Source organism: Phasianus colchicus, chromosome 5, assembly GCF_987193195.1.
Source record: "Phasianus colchicus chromosome 5, bPhaCol1.hap1.1, whole genome shotgun sequence".
Taxonomy (NCBI): Eukaryota; Metazoa; Chordata; class Aves; order Galliformes; family Phasianidae; genus Phasianus; species Phasianus colchicus.
The window spans coordinates 57,382,559-57,405,924 of NC_143440.1; the positions used below are offsets into that span (position 1 = coordinate 57,382,559).

At 47.5% G+C, this 23,366-nt stretch overlaps 1 protein-coding gene across 9 annotated transcripts in view; it reads right to left on the reverse strand.

Moving 5' to 3' along the window:
• The window catches only part of KTN1 (kinectin 1), a 70,045-nt gene extending 50,239 nt beyond the window's left edge, over nucleotides 1–19,806 (reverse strand). For 7 of the 9 annotated variants that reach the window (XM_090141886.1, XM_090141883.1, XM_031605402.2 and 4 more), the window contains exons 1-2: nucleotides 19,700–19,806; nucleotides 7,233–7,333 (exon numbers count right to left, since the gene is read on the reverse strand). The gene's annotated coding sequence lies outside the window, so the exon portion shown is untranslated. Of the gene's footprint in view, nucleotides 1–7,232; nucleotides 7,334–19,699 lie in introns of those variants that run through there. The other 2 variants (XM_031605398.2, XM_090141887.1) reach the window with 2 other exon arrangements.
• Nucleotides 19,807–23,366: the final 3,560 nt, after the last annotated feature.

The following is a 23,366-nucleotide window of genomic DNA, read 5'->3' on the forward strand; positions in this document are numbered from 1 at the left end:
TCATTTAGCACTTCCTTTAAAGCTGTTAGCCTGTATAGGAAGGCACTGCAGGTTGTAAGGCTGATGATCTCAAAGGAGAGCAGTTCCCTTTCCCCACACTTACCCATCTTCCTTACCTCCCTTCCCAGATGCATTTTATTAAGTTAAAGCTTTTGATATCAGAAACACAGGAGATCACAGTTTCAGAGGCTGTGAAACAAGGACTCACAGATGCCGAGCAACATTGATTCTTTTTAAATAAATTTTTCTTCACTTAAGTCAAGCATCCTGAATTAAGGATGTCACGGCAAGTGAGAGCTAAGTTCCAATTTCTTCTCTCAGATATGCAAAAGTTTCAGTAGTGGAATGAGGAGAAAGGAGACAGGTATAATCTGTAGTCAAACATGATCAGGTTTCTTTTTTTCCCCAAAACTGCTTTTCAAAGTCTAAAACCCAGCTTTAAGCCCACAAAAATTCCACATGTTCATAGGAAAGCAGGAAGACCTGTTACTTATTTTGCACATGAAACAGCATACAACCTCTATGGTAGGAGCAGACACAGGAGAAGACTATTTAGCTTGGAGAAGAGAAGGTTCCAGGGAGACCTCACTGTGGCCTTCCAGTACTTGAAGGGAGCATATAAACAGGAGGGGGAACGGCTGTTTGTGAGGGTGGATGGTGATAGGACAAGGGGAATGGTTTTAAACTGAAACAGGAGGTTTAGGTTGGATATGAGGAGGAAGTTTTTCAGCCAGAGCGTGGTGAGGCACTGGAACAGGTTGCCCAAGGAGGCTGTGGATGCCCCATCCCTGCAGGCATTCAAGGCCAGGCTGGATGTGGCTCTGGGCAGCCTGGGCTGCTGGTTGGTGACCTGCACACAGCAGGGAGTTGGAACTGGATGAGCACTGTGGTCCTTTGCAACCCAGGCCATTCTATGATTCTAAGACAATTTTTCAACTCAAACTGGAAAACCCACTGGGCTCTGAAGGAATCTAACCCAAGTTGTGTGTCCCACAACCAACCTCTGTCACCCAACTGCAGTATTCCCTAACACTGCCAATCCATGCAAAGGTCCCCAGCAAAAGCTCCTTTTAGAGCTACAAAGATGGAGAGGGGTCTGGAGGGGAAGAAATATGAGGAGCACCCGGGGTTCCCTGGTTTGCTGGCCCAGAGCAGAGGTTAAGAGGAGGCCTCATGGCGGCCTACAGATCACAGAGAGAGATGGGCCACACCAAGCCCTGCTCTCTAGTGACAGCAATTGTTTTTGGACAGAGTTGCTGCGATAATATATTTGTACAGTGTATTGAACAGCACAGAAAGCTATTAAGTTATCAAAATAAACAGCTAGCACTTCAATACTCTAATTGTTCACTGGTTGTCTTAACACTAAGTCTCCTCCCAGTTTGTGTGTTTTGCTTCCTGAGCACACGCAGCTTGATGAAAAGGTTTGCATCTGGAAGTGAATCCAAGATGGAATTTCACAAGGGCTGCACGAATGGGAGAAAAAGATCAGATGCATGAAACTAAGAGGGAGATTTCGAAATGGTTAGCTGCATCTGTTTGATATAACAAGCTTCCTGCATTAAGTGCTACAACGATAGTTATCACTTGAAGGAAAGAGATCTTGAAAAATCTGCCTCCACCAAAGTCAATATTGAATGTGTATGGGAGAAACTAATCCCTAAAGTAAATATGTGATTAAGCAGATTTTTCACAAGTGTAATTAAGTTGATCATTACCATACATTACTGCTACAATTACAGTACATAACCACAAAGAGCCCAGAACATGCCACCTATGGCTCATCAATACACAAGCACATGGCTGGTCATGGTGATAGTGGTCATCAAGGCAGGACCAAGGATGAGAGAACCATGAGATGAATTAGGAGGGAAGGGACCTTACAGCTCACGCAGCCCCAAGCCCTGCCATGGACAGGGACACCTCCCACCAGCTCAGGCTGCTCAAGCCCCATCCACGGCCTTGGGCACCTCCAGGGATGGGCAACCACAGATCACAGGGCAGCAGTGCCAGGGCCTCACCACCCCTGAAGAAAAGAGGGTAAGTAGGTGATGGTTTTCATTTTGAGACCAGAGAAGCCAGAAGTTTAATGCAGGCTCAGTTGCAACACACCGGCATGCTAAAGCCCAGACACTTGGCTAACTCAGGTCCCCAGCTGCACTAACCACAAAAGATGCCACAGCATGCTGTTAAGGAAACGAAGGCAAGTCTGATGGTCTCTATATGCCTTATCCAGTCACCAAAAACGCTTTGGAAATGGTAATTAAAGCACGTTTGTTCTCAGAAAAGTCATGTTTTATTTGCTGAAGAGGTGTGTATGCAGCTGGGAAAGCCCCAAATCTTCCTGATTAGCTAAACACAGCCACACTAAAACCTTTTCTGTATTTTTTCCAAGCCCAAAGCGAGCACTAAGTACAAGCTAAAGATGTGACCTCCTGGAACAAACACTCAATTCCCCTTCCCAGCCTGGAGTAAGCAAGGCAATTGCACACTATCCCTGGAGGTGCCCAAAGCCAGGGGGATGGGACCCTGGGCAGCCTGATCCAATGGGAGGCATCCAGCTCATGGCAGGGGGTGAGACTAGGTGGGCTTTAAGGTCTTTCCAACCACTTAAGCATCACCTCCTGGAGCACAGCAATACTGGCTCATAGGCAGGCTGCCAAAGCCACGTCCTTTGCCACCTGCTCCTCGCCAAGAGGTCTTTGCAAGGTGACACCCTCACTACTGGATAAATGCACAGGGGTTTGCCTTGCAAAGCTGCCAGCTGTCCTCCAACAATCTCCATTCCCACTCACACTTCCATATTTCTCAATAAGCCACCTAGGAAGAAGCAGAAGCAATCAGTAGGGGAAAAAAAATCCCCTAATAACAGAAACAGGACAGAAGCTCTTCCTGTTAAACCTGAAAAAAGCGAACGCTGCACAACCTAAAAACCTCCACACATGAGCTCCAAAGCTGTCGAGGCACGGGTTGCACACACCCTCACTGGAGGTGAGAAGTGGCACAGAAACCTCTTTGTTGCTTTCAATCTTAAGGTTATTCACTTGAACACTCATCTGCGTATAAAACCAAATCTGGAAGATCATAGGGCACAAATGATGGAGTAGGTCAGCCCGCGCCCAAGCAGCACTCATTCTGGGACAGGGGAACAAACAGCATCTGTCCAGTCTGCACACAGACTCCATTACTGTTCCCATCCAGCATTTCACAAAAGACTGCACTTTTGTTCCCCTGAACAGAGCCCACACTGCAGAAACTACTTCTGAGCTCTAGCACAGTGCTATTGCTTGCACCTGACTTCCTCTGCTAGTTAACACTGGCCTGGATTTCATAACACACCCTCTGCTTTCTGCATTTAACTCTCAGGTTTCACTCGGCACCGACACCGCATTTCACGGGGATATTCATTCAGTTTAGGTCCAGGGGATTAACTTACTTGGGAAGACAGAAATAAATTATAGCTCCATCTGGCTAATGAGTCACCCGTCGCTTAGCCCCAGCACGTTACGAGCACTGCTCCTACCAACGCCTGGGTCTCGAGATGCATGTCATCTCCAGAGATCTGTGCTTCTATAAAGACAACATTTAACATGGGGGAGAAATACACAGTCATATCATAGAATCACAGAATGGCTTGAGTTGCAAAGGAGCACAATGCTCATCCAGTTCCAACCCCCTGCTATGTGCAGGTCGCCAACCAGCAGCCCAGGCTGCCCAGAGCCACATCCAGCCTGGCCTTGAATGCCTGCAGGGATGGGGCATCCACAGCCTCCTTGGGCAACCTGTTCCAGTGCCTCACTACCCTCTGTATCTAACCTAATATCTAACCTAAACCTCCTGTCCCAGCTTGAATACTAAGCTTAGCTAAGGCAGCAGCTCCTTTAACTGGGGTTTCTCCCCAGGCATTTTCTCAGCAGCAGCTCCACAAGACCCACAGCAGATTTAAGACGTGATGCACAGAGGATACCCAGCCCCACCACAGTAATTAGCTTTTCTATGCTCATCACCCAGCATACAGCACTCAAGTCAGTCATCTGCCTGGCAAGAGGACACAGTGAAACTCCTCACATTCAACAGTCACCAGGAGCACGGCAATAAGCCTGAGGAGCAGCTGCATTGTATAAATTCCTCAGAGATAACACTAACACTTTTTCCTTTTAATCCACACACGGTTAACAGCACACTTCATATTAGCCAGCTGCAAAGAAGATCATCCTAATAACAGCTTCATTCCCAAACTCATCCTCCCACAGTGCTCTGCAAATAACATGGGCACTGGAAGAAGGAACTTCAGCCTGATTTGACACAGGGAACAAAATGCAACAAGGTTCAGCTCCTCATCCGTACAGCAGGGGCAAACAGCTCAGATAATGTCTGAGCATCGTCCACCCCAGGGCTCAAGATAACGAGAGAAGGGCTGCCTGAAACCCAGAGATGATTCATTTCATGTCAGCAATGCCACTGAATTACAGAGTAATTCATAAGGGTTTCTTTTGGCAGGGGTGGGTGTTTGCTTTTTATTTATTTACAGCAGTCCTATAACATCACAGAAAAACCAACCTGTTCTCTGTGCACCAAGACATGACACTGAAACCAGCAGAGCTCCTGCAACGTGACACTACAGCAGGCAGCAGTGAAAGCCAGGCCATCACAGCAGGCAGGGATTTCAGTCCATCAAACTTGCTCCAAGCTCGTTAACACCTGACTAATTTCAGCAGGTAATGAGCCCTTGCAATGCCATGTCCTCCACCTTTCTATTCCAGGGTTACACGTTCCCAAAACCACTCTGCTCTGCAAAGGAGCAGACTGAGGAATGGAGCACAGGAATAGAGTGAGGAACAGACTATACCTGAACACCATTTTAAAGGTAGAAGACTAAGACGTTACGTACATATCTCACCTGCCACCTATATGAAAGGCACAGCCCCCAGTATGCTCACACCACCTTCTTTCAGGTTGCCTTTTAAGCTGCACAGTTGAAAGATGTGCAAAAAAGAAAAAATAAATCAGCCATAACCCAGAAAACTCAGAGATCTAAACTGACCTGCAGCTTTGATCCAGATGGCAAAGTCCAAGCCACTTTTTTCATATTAAACCCTGCATCCAGAGCTACACTTGACAGTCTGTTGGCAGAAGTCCTCTCAAAACCCAGAGCTGGGGCAAAGCACAACAAACAGCAGTGAAAATTCAGAGGATTTCATTTAAATACAGCCCTGACAGCTTGACTTATACAGCCAGAGGAAAGCTTTAGTCATCAGTATTTACACACCGAGCCATTCGAGTATTAAAGTAACTCCTACCTGGGAAGGACATCTATTCAAGTGCAGCTCAACAGTGCTCAAACCCCCCTCCCAATTGTTAACTGCAAGAGGAGAAGACTTGTCGATAAATCTTCCCCTTCTTCACTTGATTACACTGATACAATTAAGCCATTTGCAGAGCACGATCTCAGTGCTTCAAATACCCTCTAGGTAAATATTTTCCATTCCAAACGTGCCGCTGTTTGTACCATCTGTTGGGCTCTGCCTGCTCTCAGCTGCTCGATGTTAGTTAACAGAAACACACGATTTATTAAAATCCAGAAAAGAGTAACTTTGCTTCAACCAAAACCTTTTTATTTTCTTCCCACCCTTTTTAAATATAGCTTTAGAATCAACACCTTGAAAAAAAAAAAATAAATGCAGTGGCAGCCCTGCAGCTGATGAGATACATCCCAGCTTGGAACTAACTTCAGCTAAAGCAGAGCGAGCAACCTCATGTTGACACAGAGACAGAAGCACACTCTGTGGGGCTGGCACAGAGCAGCCTAAGGAGCTGGCAATCCTCCTTTCCCAGCACCCCAAACCCACCCAGACCCCTTTGGTGAAGCTTTCTGGGATTCCTGGCACCAGTACACAGACACCATTATCACTTAGGGCTGAAAAAAATCTTAAGAAAGAGAAGTTTTCTTGCAACTTTTACAAAGGGATGATTTAGGATAAAAATCAGCAGCTGATAGGGGTGCCATCAGGACTGGAGGAACACCTTCTCAGCCCCACCAGGCTGCACGTTTTCCCTTGAAATTCCATCTCTTAACACACAACATTAATGTCAGTTTGAGGTTTTCCCAGCATCCCAAGCTGGGCAGCAATACAGCCAAGGTCACTACCACAGAAACTCCAAAGAGCCAAGATATCCCCAGCTGTATCTCTCATTTGCTGTCACTTGCATTGCCTCAGATTGTGCAGTTTAACAGCTACACAGCCAGTGATACTAATAGCAATGATAAGAGGAGCAGCCCTGCTGCCACAGACCTGCCAGCAAGCACACTGAGCCAGCTGCACAGAATGGCTTAGGTAGAAAAGGACCTTACAGCCCCTTAGCTGCCACAGGCTGGTTACCCCCCACCAACTCAGGCTGCCCAGGGTGTCAGTCTTGAGCACCTCCAAAGATGGGCACCCACAGCTTTCTGGACAGCCTGTTCCAGCACAATGAATCCAACATGGAGTTAAGCCTTAGCTTTAGCTCTACAAGCAACACAAACCTGGGTTTACATTCTCTCTCATGCCATATTACCTTCCCTTTCTCAGCCATATCAGAGCCGGATTACCTACTAAAAATAAAAGACTGAGCTACCAGATTAATGGTCAAAGCCAAGTTTACTTTACCAGCCTGAAGAGCAGTTCCTCAGCATCGTGCAGCCTCTAGCAAGATGAGCCAGGCACAGATTTAAGGCAGGATTCTTGGGTCAGCACCTGAAACCTGTGTGCCCTGCACCTGGATGAGAAGAAGCAGCGAGCCCTCCCTGTTCTGCTATTTTGATCAGCTGTTGGAGAAGTTAGGAGAAGTTTGTACAAGCCAAGCTGATGCAACAGTCCAGAACAGCTCGGGTTTACTACACACAAAAGCCATTTACACAAATTTTAAGCCATTATGCACCTCAACAAAGGCCTTCTGACATCTCCCCGGTCTGTTGTATAAACACCCATTGCCTCACTCACCTCCACTGCTCACAGCCCTGCAGCTGCAGGTTGGTGAACCTGGCTGTTCTCTCATTGCATCCTCCTCATCCCCTCCTCCATCTGCTGACACAATGCAAACATCATCATGCCCAGCTCGCTTCTGCCAAAACCATGCAGCTCTCAGCTGGGAGGCTATCAGACAATCTAATACCCATGCACTTTAATCCTCTTCTGACACAGCACTAAGTTGTACTGGCAAGAGTGTATTTCATCTGAGCCACCCACACCTACCTGGCTGGGCTCTGGGAGCTCTACTTGGATCAAACAAGCTCTGCAGCATTTGTAGCCATGACGCTGCTCGCTCTGGTCACAAATAAGGCTCAAATTCCAAGCTAAAAAAAAAACAAACACAAACCCTAAGATCCTCTCTTGAGCAATTTGAGGCTGCTACATTCACATTACTTCCACGTTCAATTCAGCCTCTGTAAGCACAGGGGGACAGGGGAAAGCAGGTACAAGCAGCAGCTCTGCAGTACCCAAATTCCACTTGTGCTCTCACAGCAACCTGCAGAGAACAACAACTCGAGAGAAAGCTCTTCCCTTTTCCAGTGCATTCAGTAAATTTACCTAAATATACATTCTTGTATTATATACCCTGCTTATATTTAGAAAAAAATCAATGCAAAATAAGGAGACAGAAACAAAAGTGGAAAAGGTCTTCAGCTCAGCTTTTTTTTTTTTTTTTTTTCCCTTTTAAAATGTCTCTGCAGATTGCTGGGAAAATATGAATGGAATCCAAGAACTGGGAGGCTCACTTAGAAAAGTGGAAGAAAAAAAAAAAACACAGGTTTTTATATAGGAGAATGCAACTAGTAAAGGAAAAGCCCCAGCTGCATTATCTGCCCACAGATTCCTGCAGAAGCAGTGATCACCCCAAGGGCTCTGCACAGCCTCAGGCACCTCCAGGGATGGGGCACCCACAGCTCTGGGTAGCAGTGCCAGGGCCTCGCTGTCCTCTGGTTAAAGAGTTTCCTCTTCACACCTACCTTCGATCTCCCTGTTAAATTAAAAGTCACAACACCTTGTCCTAGCACTATCAGACCATAATGAAGGTCACTCTCCTGTATATAAGCTGCCTTTAGGTACTAGAAGGCTGCAATGAAGTCTCCCCAGTGCCTTCTCTTCTCCAGGCTGAATACCCCTAGCTCCCTCAGCCTGGCTTTGTAGGAGAGGTGCTCCAGCCATCTGAGCATCTTCATGCTCCTGGAGCTGGACCTGCTCCAACAGCTCCACATCCCTCCCATGCTGGGGGACCAGCACAACTCAAGAACCCAAGGAGTTCTCCTGGGATTTACATACCTGGGATTGCCCCAACCCAAGCACAACAAGAACAGTTCTCATTTATTGCTTGATTCCCCTAATTACAACCTAACTCAACCCTCAGCCGTTGCAGTCAGACGTGTCAGCACGCTCACAGGCATCTCCTCCAACACTCAAGAAGTGCTGTTCCCAACCCACCACTCACCCCATAGGACCCACAGGCAGCGGTGCTGACGGAGCCACAGAGAGGCTCTGACCCTGCAGGGCTGCTGAGCACTGCAGTCCCTCCAGCAGAACCAATTAACCTTCGGCCCTCCCCACCCAACCAAGCAGTCCCACAGCCAGGCTGTGCACACCCCAGCAATGTCACACTATTGCCCTGCAAAAGCTCCACCCGCAATCAAGGCTTTGCATGGAACTGGGGAGCGGAGGTAATGGGGTAAAAGGCAGAGGGAGCCTCAGCATAAATGAGAGAACATGGAAGTTTTCCTATAGTACGTCACCAACGTTTTCTTGCAAGGCTGTATTACGCTCATTGTAAGAGCATTAACTTCGTTCCTATCAGAATTTCTTTCCCCTATAAAGAAAATTAAGCAGGCAAAGATATTTTTAGTACGAATACCATAAAAGCAACTTCACCAAGACATAAAGGCGTATTTAGTGGATGACAGCAGAAGTCATCCTCTGCCAAGGCAGGTACGAGCCCAGGAGAATCGTTTTAGCATTCAATTTCTGAACTAAAGCATGTGCCTGCAGTCCCCTACCCTGCTGCAAGTAGAACAAAGGAAAAGGAAATGACTAATCAAAGCAACAGCGCATTAATATATTTTGGTATGTGGAAAGGGAAAATTGTAGTGCTTATTTTTAACATTCCCAACAGGGGAATGCACTTCCATACATATGCCAGCCACCACGTAGGCTCAGCAGCTCAAAGGAGGGGGAAAGAAAAAAAAGAGACTGAGTCTAGGTAAAGAGTTACGTGTTTTCTTCCATCTCCCTCCTAGCAGCCTGAGGCTCTGTGTGGATATGTGCACAGAACATACAATTTTCATCCTGTGCTCCCTGCACTCTGTGCCTCCACTGGAGGCTCTTAGGGGCAAACGTGGGAACAGATCTGCTCAGTGCAATAGGGCAGGAGCCCAAAGGACCCTTGTGATAACCCAAAATGAGAGCTTTCCAATCTCTTCCTAAAAGGGATCAGAGCCAATCAGTGCAGTAACAGCCTGCCCTGGTCATTTGTGCACTGGGATGGCACAGCACAAACATGCTGGTCTGCTGCCCGTCTGTCCGATTGCAATTGTTCCTTCACTTTGTAATTAAGGACTACAATTCCCCCTTCTTGCCAAGCCCCAGAAGGCTCACTGTAATAAAAGCATTTTAAACGAAGCCACTGCTGAACTGTAACAGTTCAGATCCCCATAGCTCTGACGCTGTTAGACGCAAAAGAAGCAGAGAAAGTAACACTGAACGTTCTTGCAATGGGCTTTGCAATCACCACCCTGCAGGCTGCTGGAAGCCCTAAGCTTACGCAGGTCTTTATCCTGGTGTTGCAAAATGACAACTTCGGTCATTCCACCAGCAAGATTTTCTCATTATTTCTGTTCAGTCTGCTATACAAAGAGACTGGACCACAGACAAAAAAAAAAAAAAAAAAAAAAGTGCTTTGTTAACCTTTCTGCAACTCAACGAATCCCTCTGTTGAACTGCAGAGGACAAAAGGAAAAGACACAGCAGAGGGATGCTCCACGTGAGTTCCTAGGGGGAAAACACGATTGCCCTACCTTGGAAACAGGCAACAGGTTAAAGGAGAGTTGTTAATTCATGTAGGGAAATGAAAACCTTTAAGTGATTGCAAATCGTTTGTGACTGAGATGCTTTCATGTGGTTTCTTCTCACTATCTGAAGTTTCGAGACAAGGCACAGGTTAATGTCTCAGCAGCTGAGGGATTTCAGTTGTCTCTAAAGAGAAACAAGGTGTGATTGCTGCATCAAAGTTACTGTAAATGTGGCATAGATCTAGCTACATTAGCGCATCAGGAGGCAGCAATGAAACACGACTGCTACATCTTACACCCAGGCTAAACCTTGATAATGCTTCAGCTCAAGTCTTGGTAATTCTTCAGCTCAACAGGCAGGTGAAACCAGCATTTTTCACCCTTCATAGCGAGTTGAAAAAAGTGGGGAAAAAACTTCCAGCACTTGAACAACCAAAGTTCACAGATCGGTAGTAAGTTTACAGACATGCCAAGAGCTTAAAACTCAGGGGGATGCAGCCAGTTCTCAACCCCACGACTTCAGAAGAGCAGGTTCAGCTTAGGCTAGGTGATAGGAGGAACGCAGACTTGAGATACAGAAGTCAGAGTTCCTCCAAGTTGACAGAGGCATCTAAATAGAGGCATCATCAACACGCAGAGCACAGCTTCCAAACTAGGGCCTGTGAGTCCCCCAGCCTCGCATTGCTGCACACAGCTGGGGAAGCACTCCATCAGCACAGCTATTTTTGCCTTCAGTTCTACATCCCACAGCCGTGGTTGAGGAAGACACAAAACTGCAGTAGGATTCATACACCCTGGGCTGGTACTGCTTGCTCTCCTCACTTCCCCCTGCTCCAAACTACCCCGGTGTCATACCCAGCCCTCCAGCTTCCTCCAGTCTTACCTCGCAGGGTGGGGCTGAAGCCAGAGGACAATGCTGGCATGGGAACAAATGCATCCGTGGCCTGTTGTTAGTCGTTTTTAACTGCAAGTTGGAAATATGCTTTCAGTCATCGAGGCAATGAGCTGCTCGGTGTGGCAGCAGCATTGCCTGCAGCCCTCACATCCCAAGTCCCACAGCAGCCTCCTGCTCCCAGCTCAGCCAGAGGCAAAGCAGAGCCCAGGATTGCAGGGAATGCGCTGTGACGGATACAAGAGGCCTCCAGCAGTCCTTTGCTAGCAGCAATCAGTGAGTTTTAATTCCTGGTTATGTTGTTAAGAATGACACCTGCAAGGGAGGGCTGGATTTTATTACAAGTTGTGCTTACATTTAAAATCAATTGCAAGATTAAAACCCCATGCTGTATTTATAAACTCCTTCAAATACAGAGGATGGGTCAAAGCACACTGAGGACACAATCTGTACCACAGAAGCTGATGATGGGCTTGCCAAAACACTGCTGCTTTGACTTTCTGAGCCAGCAGACATCTGCACCAAAGGATGAGCAGCATCCCATCACAAACACTCACTTCTCAGCCAGGTTAGCTGCTTCCCAGCACAGCTCTCCTTCCATACATACCCTGAAGCATGGCATTACCCAGCACAGGATAGCACTGGCACAGCTAAGCTGCTGATACTCTTAGAAAACATTAGTTAAAAGCTTCAAAATGGTCAGGGAACAAAAAGCTTTAGAAGCAATCCTTATACACAGCATTAGCAGCATGCAAATTACTCCAGCGTATTTCAATGTATAAATTGCATTATAAGGTGGAACTTTCAACTCTATTTCAAAGCACAATGCGAAGTTTAAGGAACTGCTGCTGAACTGGGGTGATTTCTCTACTGAGACAACGAAGCACTGAGGTTCCTCTCCACCCTCCTTCAAGAGAGGAGGAAATCCATTGACCAAGGGTGGCACTGCAGGCTCACATCATCACCCACCCCAAACACCTACCATGCTACTGCAGGCACCTCACTGCTACAGCTGCACCAAGACACCATTCTGTTAGCTCTCAGATCACTTCTGCACAGCAACACATGCAGGAAACAGCAAAGTATTCCAGCACACGGTCTTAAAGATCTGCAGCAGAGCAGTAAGCTGCCCTCCAGCACCAGGGGAAAGGCTCCTCCACACCTTCTTCATGCCCTTTAATTATGCCTGAGCCATGCTGTGAAGCTCCCTTTGACCACCTTCCCCCTGTGGGTGTTGATTCCATAGATGAGCAATGCTGAGGCTCGCTAGCATTGCTCTGAGCATTAGCATACTGATCCCAGTTCCACACACCAGTTCACTGCATAATCCCATATGCAGCCTAGCACTGAGGGCTTACCAGCAGACAAGAACTACACTACGGATGAGTTCACAGTGCATCTCTACAGGTTTGCTGATTTGCTCCACTTGTGACCATAAGGACTAGCCTCATAAGAGTGATCTTAAAGCTGCATTTCATTGTCATTGTCAAAGCCCTGAGTTCAAATCAACACCCCAATACCCTGAAAACATCCCCTACAAACAGCCTCATAACACTCCAAAGCAATCAGATGAACTGATCAGCGTGCTCAGATGTGAACTACAGCTTCCATGAACACGTAGGCTTAAGAACATGCTAGGTTGCTTTAAATAATGAAAAAAAAAAAAAAAAAACACCCTAAGAATGTTCAGCAAAAGAAATGCAGAGTAATTTAGGTCATTTCCTTCATGCTTCTCTGGGTTCTCGCTCTCCTTGCTTTACTGCCCCACAGTCTGCTCCTCGTTTGGCATGCAAGGATTTAATAAATATTTCACAGCAATCACACAGATGCAAACTTAATTGCCTCCAACTTTGGTTACACCCCTATTGCTCCCGCAGCCTGTAATGGAGGGGAGGGGATTAAGAAATCAATTTAGAAATAGACACACAGCCATGAAATTCTTCCTTTGGAAGAATGGGAAGAAAAAAAAAAGAAAAAGAGGAAACCAGGGGGCTGAAGCATGAAAACACCTCATCCAGAATTTTCATTAGCTTTTACAAGTTTTGAAGCAGAACCCATCAGCTGGCACTCAGTGCATGGCTCAGCCTGCAGCCCACACGAGGCAAGCTGTAATCATGCCTCAGCAACCCTCCCACCAATCCACGTGTTTAAGTGCAGCAAGGAGGAGATGAGAGCCAACCTATCACCCCATAACCACCCTGTGAGCTCCCACCCATGCAGGGAAAACCTCACACCGTTGTGCATTTTGTACCGGGCTCTAACCCATTAAAAGCTACTTTAAACAAAAATAAATGTGTTTTTACATATACATACATGCACACTAAGCTGTAAAGAGGTTTACTAAATTTAGCACGCAACCCAATCCTAGCAGCAGTGTAGCAAGGGTTGTGGATATGGAAGTGACCTTAAAGGAAGGTAACAAATGAGGACTGAAGGTAGTGCCTAGCAAGCAGAAATCCTAACACACTCCACAAATCCTCCCTGAAGCCTGACAGTTTCCAAGGCTTTGAGATACTGCCTCTGTCTCTCTTTTGGGCAAAGCTTGTCATTGGCAAGGACACTTTCCCGGCAAACATTAAGCCAAGAACTCTTCTCTGGTCAGTCTGAATATGGAGAAGCGAAGCTCTGGTGGATCTTTGCCATACAAAATGAAGCAGCACAGGTAATGTTGAAAAAGCAGCAGTTTTTAATCAATTCATCTCAGCGTAAGCCGCACATACTCCTGACAGGTATTTACACAAGCAAAGGTCAGTAGGTGTGAGCTGGGATACAACGCTCACTCACGTGCTCCATTTACTAGCAGCTTCCCAACATCACCCCCACTGAGAACCACAGACACCTCCTGGTCAGCAAGGAGGATGTGCTGAGCCCTCCTCCCTGGGTTTAATGAGGCAGAGAAGTTCCCTTCCAGCCCCAGGAGGAAAAGCCCTTCTGCCACAGCACTGCTCAACTCAGAACTGAAAACGCCCTTTGAAAGGCTACATGTAATCTGCTGTAGTCCTTGTGCCTGCTGCTCTCAGATGAGACCGAGAAGGGCAGAAGTGATACTGCAACTGGTCCACATCCCTGTTCACAGGGCTTCCTTCCGAAAATGGGAAATGCATGTAAAATCAGAGGCACTAGCCTTACTTTCCCTTCTGTTACAGAGGAAGGTAGGAACCTCCAACCTCCCCGTGTGCCAGGGCGCTCAGACAGAGCTATAGCAGGCAGGTTTGGGTTCCCAGCAGGAAGAAATCCACCCGACCCAGAGCGAGGAGTGCAGCTGAGTCACAGCCCTGAAATACTTCTGCCATCGGGCACTCGCCTTGAGAGCTTGGGAACTGCTCACTTCCTCCCACAAACCGGGCTGCACCAGTTTTGGCCTCACTGAATGAAGATTTTCAACTCAGAACTCCCCAGTGAACAGGCTGAGGGGAAACAAAAAATAAAAATAGTCATAGGCAGTGGTCAGATTAAACCAGAACAACACGGTTATCAGCTGCCTGACATTATAGGCTCTCTTATCAGTCAGTCATGATTTGGTCCAATCCTGGCACTCTCCCCAAAGAGCTGAACCTTGTGCAATAGCTTAGTCATCATCTGCCTCGACAGCTACGCACTTGCAAATGGATTACAAGTCCTCCCCAGTGCCCCCGCCAGCAGCAGTCTCCTTGCAACACCCCTCAGGGAGGGACAGCATTGGGATCATGCATGGCATGGCCTCCACCACCAGACAGCTCAGGGAGGGGATGCTTTCATCTCCCAGGCTCAGCAGCTTCCTTCACACAGGGTGCAGGCAGACCTAAGACACCTTTGCACACAACGGCAGGATGTGCTAGAATTTGCCTCTGCCCTAGAATATCCCACCTGCCATTTTAAGTCCAACAGGAGAAAGTAACTAGGAGAAACGCAGAATGAAGCCAGCATTTCTGCTGTAAGAAATGTTCGTGGTGGGGATCGGAATCTGGATGTATGAGAATGAGGAGCCCAAAATAACCAGGTTGATATTGCTGTAGCTGTGACACAGCTCAGTGAGAGGTTACAGACACTGGACCGAGGGACTTCCCCTCTGCAGGATGGGAGCTGGATCACGTTTGGAAGCATCGTGAATCATGGGCATAAATATACCATCCTTAAAAGCCTTCAACACCCACGTAATCCCAAAGCTTCATTCTCCCTGGGTCATTCGCAAACGCTGCACGAGCTGGACGCCAGTCAGCCTGAGGTTAGCCATTCAATGAATACGTGTAGCCCAAAAACCAGGAGTCACGTTTTGCTGAGCAACACTAAAACACCTCCTCTGACACAGCAAAAAAGCTTTCCCTGACGCTCAACTCATCGTTCAACCTGAAGAAAAACAGCAGCTCTGTTCCAGATCCTCGATTCCACAGCACAGAGCTGTTTCCCTCAGAAGGGCAGCAGGCAGCAACGTGCCTGAGCTCCAGAGTGATCTGCAGCATCACCCAGCCCTGAGCAGCTCCAGCTAGCACAGCGCAGAGCAGACAGCAGGGTCAGCAGTCTGGCATAGGAACCAGTGCCACAGTGCCAGCCTGCAAACCAGTTCCAGCACTGGGACCTTGCCTGGAGATAAGATCAGTGTGAATGCTTGGACTTTGCAGCAGCACTTTGCCTCCACTGCTGGGAGAACCCTGTGATAAGTGTCACTTTGCAGAGTTTACTGTTTTGTTTGCATGGGATGTGAAAGTCCTGTGCAGCTGACAGTGACAGCAGCAGTTTGCTGGTACCGCTGGTTGAGAACAATGCTATTTGTAATAGGGATCATTAAGGCAGGAAAATGAGTAGCTTGCCAACTCTGCTAATTTACAGACACTTTCTCTGAGTTATTATGCAGCCTCAGAGCAAGCTGAGATGAAGTTCAACTTGAAAAGTGAGAAAGCTGCTCCCCTTATACACAAGTCTTTGAAAGACAAGGGGAACAAACTGCAGCTAATTCTGCTCAGCAAGAGGAATGTAGAGCTGTGAACGTTGATAAGCGAGGTAGGACACGAAGCACTAACAAAAACAAGGCACATTACAGAAAACAAGGGGGAGAACTGTAAGAAAGTAGTTCTTTTGCTTGTGATTAACCCAAAATCTCACCCTTCCTGCTCCTCCTTCCCTCCCATCCCCCAGACACTGCACAGCAAAACTGAAGGCTCAACATTCCTGAGCTACTTCTTTGCATCACATAGAAACAATATTCTTCATATTTGTGTTAGGAAGAGCCAGAAGGAGCCTCCCAGAGCTCTCGTGTACATACTTACAACAGAGACCTTTTCTCTTTTTCCCCTGTTTCAGCAGCATCTAAAAGCCTTACTAAAAAATCACCTTTTCAGTTAGATGGGAAGCATTAAAAAGGATCATGAGATTTGCATTCTTTAGCACCTCGGATTAGTACAGTTTCCACAGCCGTTATTTCCCCTTCCAGCATCCCACCAAGCTGCCATTAAAGAACGCCCACATTTGAGCACGTTCTGACATTTCTCATACCAACGAGGCGCCGGAGCATCCTGGCCAGAAAGACAGCAAGGCAGCAGAATTTCTGCATTCACAGGCAGATCTCCATTCAATGTCGTTGTACTGACAGACACTGCACCAAGCCTGTCCTGTGCCCGGCACCTATTTTTAGGGCCTAAGCTGACCTGAGAGTGCCTCCATAAGCTCATTTATTCAAATTCACTTATTCATTCTAATATAATCTAATTAAAGTGCAGCGCTCCTGCACACAGGCAGCAGCGTGGCAACCAAGGGAGGACAAAGCTGAGGCACAAGCACCTCAATGCCTACGAGTTGCTCCTGCTCCTGTGTGAAAAACCTTGCAGAGGAATTGCAGATCATCACTGCATGGGCTGCAAGCTGCAGCAGCAGCCTGGCTCAGCACAGGCACGTATCGATGCAACCATCGCTGCTCCCACTCCAAACTCACTGGAAATAAAAGATACAATTAAGCACTGTGGAGGAAACATCCCATTGCTCTCAGGCAATGCTCACAGCAGCAGGCACAGCATTCCCAAATCAGAGAGCAGAGGCAACCTTCAAGAAGAAGTCAACAAGTCCACATTTTATAAAACATTACTTTGAAGGCTTCACCCTGGCAAGAACTGCTAAGTTTTCAACGCTCAGAAGCAGCAATCTCTCTGCAACCAGCTGGAGTTCAGACTTGCAAACAGGAAAAGAGTTTTCAGCTTCTACAATATAAATACATATATATATTTAAAGGCATCGTGTGTTCTATCTGTTTGGCCATCTCATATAATGACAAGAGGAGAAACAGATTCCTGCAAGCCACAATCGGGCAGCTCTCCGATCTGTCATCTCTGCAGTTGGTGCACAGTCATTGACAAGAAGTGATTTGCCTGGCACAGATTTAGCCCCTGTGTCATCAGCCTGAAATCATTACCCGAGGAACATCAGAATGTTTAGGAGCTTACGACAGGGAGCAGGCCCCCAAACCACTCCTTTTGTTAAGAATAGTCCAATCATGCTTGATTTGCCAACATAGCTGAGCAGGGTGCTTAAGAACTAAATACAAATGTATAAAACTCCCTTTCTAGTAAAAAGGTTTTGATGGGTAAAAGATTTTTATCAGGAAGGAAACAAGAAGAATATTGATGAGAGGATAAGAAGGAACATAAAGACTTTGACTCATTTACCCTATCAGAACAAGCAGCTATGAGGGGATACAACTGCTCCTTCTAATTGCCTCAGGGAGGGAAAACAACTGCTTAAACCAAATGGCACTGCTAGAACAAACACAAATTATACAAACCAGCCATAAACTGCATTAGGCTGGCAGCACAGCAATTGTTCTGAGACCTGCAGGAGGCTCTGGAGCAGCTTTCCTGAGGAGGTGGTGGTGTAGAATAAACTGATCAAGTTTACCCCAAAAGCAGTTACATTACAAGCAGCGCTCACAACACGGATGTTTCCTATACACTGAGAAACTAAACTTGATCTTTCTGAGGGCTTTCTTCTGCCCCCAGCCTCCCACCAGACTGCATGCTGGCTCCATGTTTGGAACAAGCAGAAGGAAGGGCTCTCCTGCTACAGTATTATCTGGGATGGCACTTGCCCTGCTCACCCAGAGGATGGAACTCAGGAGCTGGAGTTCTCAGCAGTCAGTGATGAGGGATGGGTGTCCTGGCAGTAAAGGGGAAGGGATTAGGAGCAACCAAGCTCGATGCTTAAAATAAAACAAGTGTCCTCTCCAGCCACATCCTTAGGGTAAGGGTCTCAGCCAAAAGTGTATTTAAGCTACACCCACAGCCTCTGAAATCCATGCAGAATTTCAGTTCTGGGAGGATTCTGTCAATCCCAGGTTTAACGCTCAAGCAATGATTAGACAATTTTGAGCCAGAATCTCAGACAGAACAGATGCTGCAAGGGCAGGCTGTTCTGTGGTTAACACAGCAGTTTGACACTGACCTGATCAAGCCTTTCCCTCCTCTTTAAGGTGTTTCAGAAGCTGTCATTAGCAGACTAATTTACCCGAAGTAAGGTTTTTATGACAGTGGGGTATAAAGAACCAAATTAACAACTAGCTGTATACTTCATACCCTCCTACTACTGCTATTTCTGACAGCAGAAAGCATCTTCTGGTTAGATAAGAAGGGGAGAAAAATATGTAACAAAAAAGGTATGTATGTAGTAACTCTAACAGAGCATTGGCATTTGCATCCAAACCCCAACCCTTCCCCACCGCAGCTACACACAAAAGTTATTTTAATCACAGTATACAGAAAGCAGCATCAGCACATGAGGCAAGAGAAAAAATATGTGGTAAAGCAAGTTGCATAGCCTGCTGGTGGACAGGAATCACAGCACAGTTATGGGAAGGAGAGCAGCGGCTCTGCCAGCCTGAACCTCTCCGTGCAGCTGGGAACAGAACTGAGGATCCCCTCTTACTTCCACAGCACTGCGAGCTCCTAGTAGGGATTTCTGCCTTGTCATATGTGAGGAGACGTTAAATAGGACTTGTCAGCTACACCTGCTAAATGCCATATGGGCATTGTTGGGCAGAGGCGGCGACGGAGGTACTGAAAAGAAAGGGGGAAAGAGGATTTAAAGTAGAGAATGACTACAGCGAAGTACCAGCTCATTGCAGAAGCGAACAGTGGGAGAGACGCTCTTCTTTAAGTTCTTCCATTCGTGACTGTACGCAGCACAGCCCTTCATACGGGCTGTCAACTGATGAGACTGAAAGTAGCATCAGGCACTGCCGAACACAAAAAGATACTACACTGTGCTGTCCTTAACAACGTATATTTAATTAAAATAAGGAGTGGGCTGGAATTAACTGAGCCAAAGCACAAGGCCTAGCTGGAGCTCCATTCATAGGAAATTAGCCCGGGGGAGGGGGGGGTTCAGCACCCCAACCCCATAAAACCCCCTCGATAAACGCCGTGCTGCCTCCACCCCGCCACGCAGGGCTGGGCGCACGTTGTGACGAGGGGAAAAAACCTTCCTCCCCTCGCAGCGACGAACGCTCCGTATCGCCCTTTTTTTTTATTTTTTTTTTAATTCCACAGCACGGCCGCTTTAAGGTTACTACAGACAGACAGACAGACAGACAGACAGACAGACACCCCCCCCCACCCGCCCTCATTCCCTCCCTTCCAGCCCCGCTGCCCCACGAGGCCGCTGCTGGGAACGGAGGCCTGGGCCCGGCCTCCCCGCCCGCACCTGCCCCGAACCCGGCCGGGCCCGAACCAAGCGCCCCGCAGGTCGCACCGGGACCGCATCGCTCCCCGCACGGCCGGGCCGGGCCTACCGCGCTCCAGGGCGGGACTCACCGGGCTGCGGGGCCGGAGTGCAAGAGCCGGGCTGGTGCCTGCGCGGCGCTGGCTGGCAGGAAGGGAGCGGGCGGGGAAGAAGGAGGAGGAGGAGGAGAAGGCGGTGCCGCACGTCCCCAGCACCCACCCGCCTCCCTCCCGTTAAAGGAGCGGAGCTGCCTCCCTGCCGCCCCGTGATACAGAGCTGCGCTGAGCTTTTTACAACGAGACTGAGGCAGGAGAAGCCCTGACAGCCTCAGACCTCGCATGCGGATGATACGTTGCGGAGTTTCTAGGCTCTGGTTTGTTCACCCGTTGTCTGTAAATTTCCCTTATTTGATCCAAAACTCTCAGATCTGCAGCCTGGATCTCCTGAGAAGCAGCGCAGTGTGCAAAGTTAGGCACTCAAATGGAAGGGATGCATTCATAGAATCATGGAATCATAGAATCAGTCAGGTTGGAAAAGACCTTAAAGATCATCGAGTCCAACCATGACCTAACCACAGAATCACAGAATGGCCAGGGTTGGAAGGGACCTCAAGGATCACGAAGCTCCAACCCCCTGCCGCATGCAGGGCCACCAACCTCCACATCTCATAGCAGCCCAGGCTGCCCAGGGCCCCATCCAACCTGGCCTTGAACACCTCCAGGGATGGACGGGGCATCCACAGCCTCTCTGGGCAGCTGTTCCAGCACCTCACCACTCTCACAGCAAACAACTTCCCCCTGACATTCAACCTCAATCTTCTCTCCTTCAAACCATTCCCCCTCGTCCTGCTGTTATCTACCCTTTCCAAGAGTTGGTTCCCCTCCTCTTTGTAGGCTCCCTTTAGGTACTGAAAGGCTGCAATGAGGTCACCCTGCAACCTTCTTCTCTCCAGGCTGAACAAGCCCAGCTCCCTCAGCCTGTCTTCATAGTGGAGGTGCTCCAGTCCCCTGATGATCTTTGTGGCTCCTCTGGACCCTCTGCAACAGCTCCCTGTCTTTCTTGTACTGGGGGCTCCAGACCTGGACACAGTACTGCAGATGGGGCCTCACAAGAGCAGAGCAGAGGAGGAACCATACTGCCTTAACTAACAACCCTCCACTAAACCATTCAGATTTTTTATCATTCAAATTCAGAGAGACCCAGGTGGCTCAAGCAGCAGGCCCAGGTGAACATCATGAGATTCAACACAGCCAGTGAGTTTGCTCTGTGGCAACCCACTGTCAGTACGAGTTGGAGGTGTAAGGATGGAGCACAGCCCTTGGGAGCACTGGTGGATGGCAGCTGGTCATGAGCCAGCACTGTGCCCTCGCAGCCCAAAGCCAACCATACCCTGGGCTGCATCCGAAGCAGCATGGCCAGCAGGGTGTGGGAGGGGATCTGCCCTTCTGCTCTGTGCTGTGAGACCTCACCTGGAGCACTGCATCCAGATGGGAAGTCCTCAGTACAGGAGAGGTGTGGAGCTGCTGGAGTTCTTCCAAAGGAAGGTCACAAAAATGATCCCAGGGATGAAATATCTCCCTACAAGGGCAGGCTGAGAGCTGGGGCTGTGCAGCGTGGAGAAGGGAAGGCCTTGGGGAGAGCTGAGAGTGGCCTTTGGGTATCTATAGGGGCTGTAAGAAAGAAGGGGAAAGACTCTTTAGCAGGGTCTGTTGTGACAGGACAAGGAGAAATGGTTTCCATCTGAAAGAGGTTTAGATTGGATATAAGCAGAAAAGGTTTTCTACAATAAGGCACAGGTTGCCCCAGAGAGGTCAGTCTGGATGGGGCTCTGAGCAGCTGATGGAGCTGTGGGTGTCCCTGTAGCCTTGAAGGGTCCCTTCCAACTCAAAATGATTCTATGATTTTAGGTTGTGTTGGTGCTGCAATTTAAAAGAGCTTAAAGACATTTGGGGTTTGGCCTGTGAAAACTGTGGCTTTTCCCTCACTCTAACATGTGCCACTCCTGGATTTCTTTCACTTCCAACACCACAACCCCAAACATTAACAGGAAAATAGCAGCCTTGTCAAGTGAAGGTTGAAGGCAAGGCCTCACTACTCAGCATGGTGCAGGCAGCTGCAGTGGTAGCAGAATGCAGAACCACGTGCTTCAGGTGCAGGAGGTAGTTTTGTATTATTTCCCTTTGTTTTCAGCATCTTGAAGGCAGCAGCAATGCCAGCATGAGAATGTTGTGTACCATTGCCCAACACATAAGGCGGTCACCCATCAGATCATTGCAAAACCCACCACAGAGCGACCGCAGTGCAGATCAGCAGCAATGCCACATGCCTCAGCTGCAGGGAGAAGATAATGCAAACGGTGCTGAAATCCCAGCAGCACTGGGGAGAAAGAAAAGTGTTTGAAGTGTCCCAGCTCTTCATTTTTGTTGGGATTTTTGCATTCTCAGATGGCAGACCTGTGGGTTCGGGGACGATGCAGAAGGAAGACAACTGCAGGGCTAAAGCAGGGAAACTGATTATTGCTAATGTAGCATTTTGTAGGAGAGAAAGAGAGATCCTTATCGATGCCAGGAACAAGTCTCAACACCTCACTGATTCAGCCTCTCTTTCCTGGCGAGAGAAAAACAATGATGACCAAATTTTCTTTTTGCCTCTGCTTATTTGCATTCATTTTCTTTTTATTTACAAGCGCAAATCCCTACAATCAGTTGGAATTGGAAAGTAATATATCACATGCATGTGTACCAAAAAGATTTCAAATTCTGCTAAGGAAGGTCACAAAAATTGCTGAGAACTTTATGAGTGCCCCAGCCCTGGAGGTGCCTATTGCCAGGCTGGATGGGGCTCTGGGCAGCCTGATCTGGTAGGGGGGCAACAAGCCCAAAGCAGGGGGTGGGGGATTGAGGTCCCTTCCAACCCAAGCTATTCTGTGATTCTGTGGTAATTAGCTTTTCCCCAGAAGAATTCTCAATCTTAAGTCAAAAGCAACAGCATTAGCTCAAAGAGCTCACTGCAAAGGAAAGAGTATTTTATGTGACTCCTTGGGTCATCAGGGCTGGGCCACAGAGGTGGAATTTAATTTCTAATCTGGAGTTTTCAAGCCTTCGTTATCAGATGTAGCTAAAGAGATCACAGGGAGGCTGGGCAGAAAAGCAGCTTTCCAAACAACACAAGATTAACCTTTGAATTAACATCGGGAATACTGCTTCAAAGTGAATTTAAAATATTCCTCCTCTTTCTGACTCTCGGTAGCATCGTAGCAGAAGATGGACTTTTAAGAGTTGGTTATCATTAAGCAAAGCAAGTGAAGAAATGTTACAGAGAATACTTCTATTGCTGCAAAAAAACTCCTCACGTGCTGTATTCCAGAAATGGTTCACATATTTTCTTTCATTGATCATTCAGCTTTTCCTGTTATTATTTATGCTGTTCCACACAATTGATCTATTGTGGCTTTTTAAATTCTTACTCTTTGTCAGTACCTAAGGAATTATTAATATCAATATATTATTACTATCAACATATTATTAAGAAATATTTTCCTTTAGAAATAAATATAAAATAATAGGTATAATAATAAATCTAATGTTAGCAACAGAAAAGTTCTGCTCTTCCTAAGCACAGAACTATTAACTCACCTGAAATGCATCAGAAGCAAAGGGATACAGATGCACAAGAGGTGTCCCACGCCATTTATTTGGGACAGCATCATCACACATGCTGGAAGAAGGTTTGTAAACATAGCTGGGGATAAATGTGAGC